This window comes from Hyposmocoma kahamanoa, unplaced genomic scaffold (genome assembly GCF_003589595.1).
Source record: "Hyposmocoma kahamanoa isolate Upper Pololo Valley unplaced genomic scaffold, ASM358959v1 160, whole genome shotgun sequence".
Lineage (NCBI taxonomy): Eukaryota > Metazoa > Arthropoda > Insecta > Lepidoptera > Cosmopterigidae > Hyposmocoma > Hyposmocoma kahamanoa.
In genome coordinates this window covers 2,431,572-2,440,628 of record NW_020653575.1, presented here as the reverse complement: position 1 = coordinate 2,440,628, position 9,057 = coordinate 2,431,572, and positions in this window count along the sequence as shown.

The window sequence follows — 9,057 nt, the reverse complement described above, 5'->3', positions numbered from 1 at the left end:
ACATACAATAAGACAAAACTGACAAAATTATTAAAATTATTTTACATCCTAGGGAATGCAAGAGTGTAAAACAGAGACATTGTAATAAATCCAATTTTGACTGCCTCTGTGGCTGAACGGTTGCCATGCTGGACTGCCACGCAGAGGACCAGGGTTCGATTCCCGGGCCGGTAGAAATATTTGTATGGCCTACATTTATTTCCCTCGTGAGTTTGGGGTGTAATTTGTGCTTGTCTATGTGTGTGTCCATGGCACCCGCGACACAGGGTATCCTTACTGCGGGGGTGTGACTGTGTAGTTATTATAATTCTGAGTGTGGTAGCAAATCGTAATTTTTTTATTCGTCAATTGTGGTCTATAAGCCGTGGCAGCCTAAGGGCGCATTTATTCGCGACGAATTTCATCCCGTTCACCCCGCGCGGCGGCCACAGGCATTTACCTGTCATCGCAAAATACGCTCTATTTGTTGAGCTCTTACGTTTTAATTTAAATGAGCGTCTCGAGCACGCGGGCGAGTCTGGCTTGAAGATGGTCTACGCGGCGGTCCGCGCGGCTTACGCGCGGTTATATTGTTCAGAGGGATTTAAATGTTGTTGCTTAGTGTTTGATAAATTGTCTATTTGATGTTCAGGATTGAACGACACAATGAATAGGTGCTTTTAACGGTTTTAACACTGTATGTTCTGTACTTTGATTACAAGGAATGAATTTTAAATATGTATCAAAAATAACTGTAGCACTTGATCCGTAGCCATAGCATGTAATGTCACTTTTTTAATTTCTCATTGACGTTTCTACACCGCACTCCCAGGCGGCCTCCTCAGTCGCCCAGTGGAGTTACCGGCGCGAACACTTAGTAAATAGAATTCAGATTCGCCATTAATGTACTTACATGAAGGCGTGGTAACTGGGCGCTGATGATTTGAGCTACCGCCTCTCTAGCAGATGCCGTGGGTTCGGGCACTTCTGAGTTTTTTAAAATGATGTGCGAAATTTAGTTTGAAATTTACCATGAGCGAGGAAGGAAAACGTCGTGATGAAACCTGCACGTTGAAGAAGGTTCACAACCCTCGGAAAACGTGTAAAGTCCCCAACCCGCATTGGACCAGGGTGGCGGACAGTGGCCTAACCCTCGCCTGAGACGAGACCCGTGTACAGCAGTGGGAGGCATAGATGGGTTGTTGATGATGATTTTAGAGTCAAAGTGTAATAAATATACATATTTTTATAATATAAAGTGATAAAGAAGTCGTGTGCGTGGTGGTAAGCTACACTGCCTGACCATAACAGCTGCAGTGCCACTCAGAGCTTTAAATCCGCAACGATCTGAGAGATAAGTTATACGATACGATATACGATAAGTTGACAAGTTCCATGTGCCTGTAATTTCACCAGCACTCTTGCCCTTCAAAAACGGGAAAACATGAATGCTAACGTTACTGCTTGGCGGCAGACGTAGGTAAGGTGGCAGTACTTCCCTGGACGAACTCTTTCACAAGGAGCTCTACTGCTACTAAATATACTTACACAGGGAAGTCTTAGGGATTCTTAAGTTTTAAACAAAATATTAAAAAGTATCGTAATATTTACTAAACCGAAACTGATTGAAATGAAAAGAAACTTTGAGGAAATTTTAAACTCATGAAAGGTTCTCCTTACTGTTTATATTAATCGCTTTCATCTCCGTAAAATAAGAAAAGAATTCATATTAGCTCTGAATAAGCCCAATTTTGTTAGATCTGTCAACAAGGACGAACAAAGACTTAATTAAGTTAAGCGACTATAGAATTACACGTTAGTTATTAGTCTGTAGTATGACTACGTGTCTCGTTTGTAAATAACAAGATATCTATGACTATCGGTAGTATTTCTAATTTTTCTTATCTTGTCTCATTTCACGCAATGACTAATCGGTATCATTAATATCTTGTTAACAGAGTTAAGTCCGAGAGACTCAGAAGTGCGAGTTAGGATTCAAACCCAGGACCCTCTGCGTGAGAGGCAGTAGGTCAAATCATTAGGCTACTGCCGATAAGTAAATAAATAGATGAAATGAGATCATACAGAAAGATTTAAAGCACTATACAGTCATGAAATTCATCAAAAATTACGAGTAACACGTGTAGTCAGACTACAGACTAATAACCAGTGTAATCGTGTAGTTTCTTCAAAAAATCAAAAATCAAAATCAAAATAATCTTTATTTCATAGGTAAGCATTATTACACTTGAATTCGTCACATTGGTTAAACTCTACCTCTCATTCGTAAGGCAGATTCCCCTGAGAAGAATGAGCAAGAAACTCTAGGGGTTGCTCTTTGTAAATAACATTTGTATACATTCAACATTTACAATATATTTTTTTTGTTTTGTTTTCAAACATCTCTGATGACTCGAGACTACCCCTATGAGCTAAAGGGTTACTATCACGGATTTTTGTCATTCAAGTACGCAGTAGTTGTAACCTTAACCTTTAGTACAAAGTTTTTCTTTCACTATAATTTTAAAACTCGTCAATGGCAAATTTTGCATATCAACCGGAATCTTGTTATAGAAGCGTACACATTGCCTCTTAAATGAATTTGTCACTTTGTGAAGACGACTATCAAGAACATCTAGTTTATTTTGAATAAACTAGCTGTTGTTATTTTTCCTCGTATTAATGTTATGTCTGTCACTATTTTTCATAAAGAGATTATTATTCCTCTTAACATAATTACATTTTCATAGATGTACTGAGACGCTAGTGTAAGAATATTAATTTCCTTAAACTTATTTCTCAAAGATACTCTGGGGTCCAGATTGTAAATTTTGCCCTAACCATACGTTTCTGCAGGACAAAGATTCTATTGATATCGGCGGCATTACCCCAAAGCAAAATGCCGTATGTCATTAGACTGTGAAAGTAGCTGAAGTAAACCAATCTAGCGGTTTCGACGTCTGAAAGTTTCCGTATTTTTTTTATCGCGTACACTGCAGAGAACTTACTTATATGGGGACCCCATTGCAATTCAGCATAACGTTGTACCTAGAAATACAACTGTATCCACAAGATTCAATTTTTCATTTCTAACTACAATGTTTGTAACAGTCTCTCTAACATTGGGTAATGTAAATTTCACACAATTTGTTTTTTTCTCATTAAGAAGCAGGCTATTAACAGCAAACCAATCAAATACTTTAGATATAGTATTGTTCACATCGTCGTAGGAACATTGGTGCCTTTTAACTTTAAATAATAATGAAGTATCATCAGTAAACAATACTATCTCATATTTTAAACCCTCCATGAGGCTAGGTAAGTCATTAATATAACCTAAAAACAAAAATGGACTTAGAATTGAACCTTGAGGGACACCCATGCTAACAACGTTCAGGGAACAAGTCTGCAGGCAGAGCAGATTTGCTACCTGCCGATACCTGCCTGATAAGAAGCAAGCTTGGTACCTATGCAGTGCACATGGTCGAACTTGGCCCTACGTAACACGCTTTTGCACTTCTTGGCGGCTATATTAAAAGCTTTCTTCAGATTCCGGGTGCTCGGAGCTTTGCGCAGTCGAGCATCATGCTTGGTACGCGGACTGCTTTTGTGCTTCAGCACGACTGCAGTGAGCGTTAAACCATTGACAAGCTTGGGGTCCATTGGATACATCAGAGTATGATATGTAATAATCCATACCCAAACGCAAGACTCGACGAGTCTCCTAAAGTAAAGCAAACCTGCCAAGAATATGACGCAAAGTAATTCCATGAGGATATAAGGATCCACTAGCAGGTTTATTCTTTCTCTATGAATAAAGGTCCCTGATACTATATAAAACGTTTTATTTATTATCAAATTTGTCCTGAAATTGCTAGCTACGCCCTTTTCGAATTTTTATATATGAAGACCGATGTAGTAGACGTTATTTATGGGAGAAATTTACAGGAATATTTAATACATAATAATAAAACTATATTAACGCAAATATTTAAAAACACTATATATATATTATAACATTTAAAAAAATACTATTTTTTATTAAGACATACAAACATGAACTTCACGCCCTTTTTCCATTGGGTTAGAGGTTTGCATCTATAACTTTTCCAACTCACACGGTAATGATACCTACAAAATTACTTTTATACCAATCTTCAATTACATTACTGCAGTCATTCTCATCTTCCATTGAATTAACACCAACGATCCATATCCGTCCATAATTATCTATGTATAAGTGAACCTCCGGAATCTCTCTCATATTTTTAAAAGTTCCAATCTTGCTACGTATAGGTATTTCATAAGAAGCACTTTGTCGTTTAACGATGCGAAGTAATTTCTTATCATCTATCTCCCTATAAGTAGTTTGTATGTTCGAAAACAGGACAAACAACTGGTTAATAACTTCCGGTTGCACATTTTTACAGACGATTAGAGATGGATTTTTACCCGATAAATATCCTTCAAAGGATAAATATCCAATAAATATACGATTTCACTGAGTATTTATCCTAAAACATGGATAGCTAATTTTTTGTGTTTTTTATAATAAAATTCATTAGAATTCATTTTTTATTAATTACGTGAGAGTAAATAAGTTTCCGGAATGAATAACAAAAAAAAACACTATAAATGGTCAGAAATGAATTAAATTAATGTTTCTCAAAATATTCTCCGTTAGCGTTAATGCACTTTTTCATAGAAATGAACCAATTTTGAAAACATTTATGCCACTCCTCCGTGACAATCTGTGAAGTATATTTTTATATTCTTCGACAACCTCTTCAAATGATGAGAATCGTTAACCGCGTAACTGGTTCTTAATTTTTGGAAATAAATAAAAGTCACAAGGTGCCAGGTCGGGACTGTACGCGGGATAGGTCATCAACGTTGTTCCTGTTGAATCTTCAAAAATTCATTTGTCTGTCTGGCCGTGTGACAACTGGCATTATCGTGGTGCAAGATGATACTGCGTTTATGGTTATTTTCACGGAGTTTGTCAATAACTGCCGGCAAACAAATGGTCGTGTACCAATCACTATTCATGGTACAATGACTTTCCAAAGCAACAATAGCCACGTGTCCAGTTTTAATAAAAAAAAGAAGCAATTATCCGCTTAGAGGCACTTTGCACGTGCGCCACTTGGTTGGTTTCGGCTCATCTCGAAAGACCCATACGCTCGATTGCTGCTTTGTTTAGGGATAGTAACTATAAATCCATGTTTCGTCACCTGTTACTATGTGCCACACCAAATTTGACGCCCCTTCGTTGAATCTGGTAAGCATGGCATTGTACCAAGTGACGCGATCCGTTTTTTGAGCCTCAGTCAAATTATGAGAGATCCACTGAGAGCACAGCTATTTCACACCCAAATGTTTGTGTAGTATTGATTGTATTTGACTCATGCCTATGCTTGAAGATGCCCGAATCCCATGGTATATCACATGCCTGTCTCTTTTGATCATACGGCGCACAGCATCGATGTTTTTGTTGTTCACAGCAGTGGACGGGAGACCATCACGAAATTCGACACTGAGATTCACACGACCGTGTTTGAATTCTGCAAATTAGCTATAAATAGTCGCCTTGCATGGTGCTTCATCACCAAAAGCAGTTTGAAGTCGAGCGAAGCTCCGCTGAGCTGTTAAATTATGTTAAAAAGTCGTAGAAAATCATACTACGAAAATATTCACGAGTTAAATCCATGGTGATGGAGATTTCTAAATTGACGCCACAATGTAAAAACAAGTGACAGTCAGATGAAACAAACTGTATTCTACAGCCAAAGAGTTCGATTTTCAAATGTTGTAACTACTTTTTGAATATTGTTTATGTAAGTGGCCAGTTCCGGAAACTTATAGTGCGCCCTGTGTAAATCCGTACGATTACATCTCATTTTGCCATTGTTTTATGTAACAGTACTGTTTTAGTACGTAAGTTTTTCGAGTCGATAGCATCTCACTAATGGTAGGAATTAAAACTACCTAATTGCAACATACTCACCTAAACTTTTATCAACATAAAAGTTGGCTGGTATACAAAATTCGATTGACAGAAAGTTGTCAATTGACCTGTAACCTTTGAGCTGACTATCCTGCGTTGGTAAAGGGCGACCCAACTTTATGGTCTTGGGGTCTGCTGCGTATTAAATAAAGTCATGTTCGAACTTGAAACCGCCCAAGCATTCTCTTTCACATTTCACACACAAAGTCTATTAATTAAAACACGTGATATAAAAATAAATGTTTATAATTGTGTAGGTACACAAAGTGTTTTGATGCGAAGTGCGAACACAATTCTCCTTAGCGGCTTTCTTTCGCACCCATTTACCAATGCACCAATTATTCGGTAGCGAATTTGGTAAACTTAGAGGCTTTGGCACAATAGTGGCCAAGTGATTTTGAATTAAATATCCTTTCAATTAGGATTAATTATCGTTTAAGTATTTTCAATGAAGTCTGTACAGGTTTTTAAAATAAAATATTGAACAATCAGAAACCCTTATATTCTATAAACAAAGTTGAACAACTATGCAATAACGGACCAACCATCCATACAAAATGTTAGACAGCTGATTGATATTGTGTGACAGAGATTTGCGGCACTTAAAAGTATTTTCTTATTACTGCGTATAGGAAAAATGGTATAACAAGCAATATACTATACGTATATGCTACTAAATTGTATCAATGTTTACAATTAAGCTTAAAAATATACTTTGCTTTACTAAATATAAATAATAAACCACGATTTAAAATTTATCCACGTTTTTGGATAAATGTCGAGTAAAAATGAATATTTATCCTGAGTATTTCCCAATGATATTTATCCATGACCCATCTCTAGTCACGATTAATTCAACGTTCACTGTAGTTTAGAAGCTAAAGATATTATTTGATTTTAATCCGGACTCCTTTCTTGATAACACATTGCAAATCTACCGTACGTTCAGGATTTTTCGCTTTTCGTGTTTTATGAATTATATGTAAGCATATTTGTACATAGATGAAATAAATATTATTTAGAAGTATATAAATAACAGACTGCAATTTCAATTAAACGTTAACAAAACTATATTAACCGCGAAAAGCTCATTAAATTATTACCTGTCTGATTACCTTAGATGCTCATTTCAATTTGAAACCCCTCGGTCGGGTTGCGAAATTCGATCTTGCCGTAGCTTCAAGCTCTCTATTCTTTCTCACCGTACTGATTTTGTATCTAATTCTTTTGTCCTTCATGGAATCCGTCTTTGGAACGCGCTCCCGCTAAATATAAGACAAGCCAATATATATATATATATATATATATATTGGGTATATTTGTTATATATATATATATATATGTATTGTTTATTATATAAGTATATTATTTATGCTGTATTATGTAAGTGTAGCACCAGCCTTTTATTTTTTTTCTGTTTGGCCCAATGGTTGACTGGTAGAGAATGCCTTATGGCATTAAGTCCGCCATTTGTACATTAATGTACTGTGCAAAAAGATTAAATAAATAAATATATGGTCAAATAAACATACTATTTTTCATTTATGTACAAATACATACATATACCTAGATCACGCCTTTTTCCCATCGACTTGGGCAGACACCTATGCGTTTTCATTTATAACTTTTCCGATCCACTCTGCAAAGGGACTAACAGCGGTAATGATACCTACAAAATTACTTTTAAACTGATCTTCAATTTCATTAGTACAGTCTATATCAGCTCCCATTGAATTTACACCAATAATCCGAGAATTATGAATAAGTGGACCTCCGGAATCTCCTGAGCAAATGCTAACTGATTCTCCACATTTTCTGGCTAAACAAATGCCTGGATATATTTTCACGAAGTCGAAAATATCATCAGAACAACGTTTTATAAGTACTTTCAGAGTTTGTAATGGCATGTTCAATTGTAGGGTGCTGGCGAAAAACATTCTGTCCATCTTTGTATAATTTGTTAGCCCAAAACCGGCCACAACAGCTGTAAAGCCCATAAGGCTCATGTAATCTACAGAACTGACCCTGCCATATTTTGGTAATATTACTGGGTCTGTCTTCAACAGTGCTATATCATTTTCCAAACTATAAACTTGATTTGGATCACCTAATAATTTAAAAGATGGATGAACAATAAACTTAAGGACTTTGCTGCAATTTTCTTTTCCTTCTAATGGTAAAGTGCTGCCGTACCATATCGTTAAAGTAGCATTTGGTAGCATGTCGAAAATTAAAGAGCAGTGGGATGCTGATAAAGTCCAGATTGGCGTCAATATAGAACACGTACAAACGTGAAATCTGTAAGCTTCATCTTGAATAATGCTTAAAAGTTCCAATCTTGCTATGTATGGGTATGTTCTATACGAAGCACTTTGTCCTCCAACGATGCGAAGCAATTTCTTATCAACTATCTTTGTATAAGTAGTTTGTGTGCTCAAAAACAAGACAAACAACTGGCCTAATAACTTCCGGTTGCACATTTTTCCATTCACAATTAATTCAATATTCACTGAAATTTAGAAGCTGAAGATTAAATGAACATGTTGTTTACAAAGTAAACCACAATGTAGAATGCAAAATTTTTGTAATCGAAAATGTTTTGATAAAAAACTGATTTAGCTTATCAATCTAATAAAAATATTTATTTATGAGAAACGATACAAAATAAAAATGAAATAACAAATTATTGAGCAAAGACTCAAGGTAACACTTGAGTTCAATGCATTGTTTATACACAATAATTTTGTTGAAATAAATCCACTATAAAATTTGCTTTACTCAAAACCTGGACTTTGAATCGATCTTTATTGTAAGTCACGTAAAATTTTATTTTTCACTCAGTCAACTTTTTGCATCTCTGAAACAGGGATGATACGGATGTGGGCTATGAAGACATCTGCTGATGCGGCCGCAGATGTGAATGTTTTCACCTTCAAATCTGCAGGTACGGATGCAAATGCGGATGTGTAAATGAAATAGGTTTTTTTAGTATGAAAAAAAAACTAGATCCACATCTACCGATTCAGGCTGGCTATCGGTCACTGAATTATCATTAATCTAAAAAGATACAA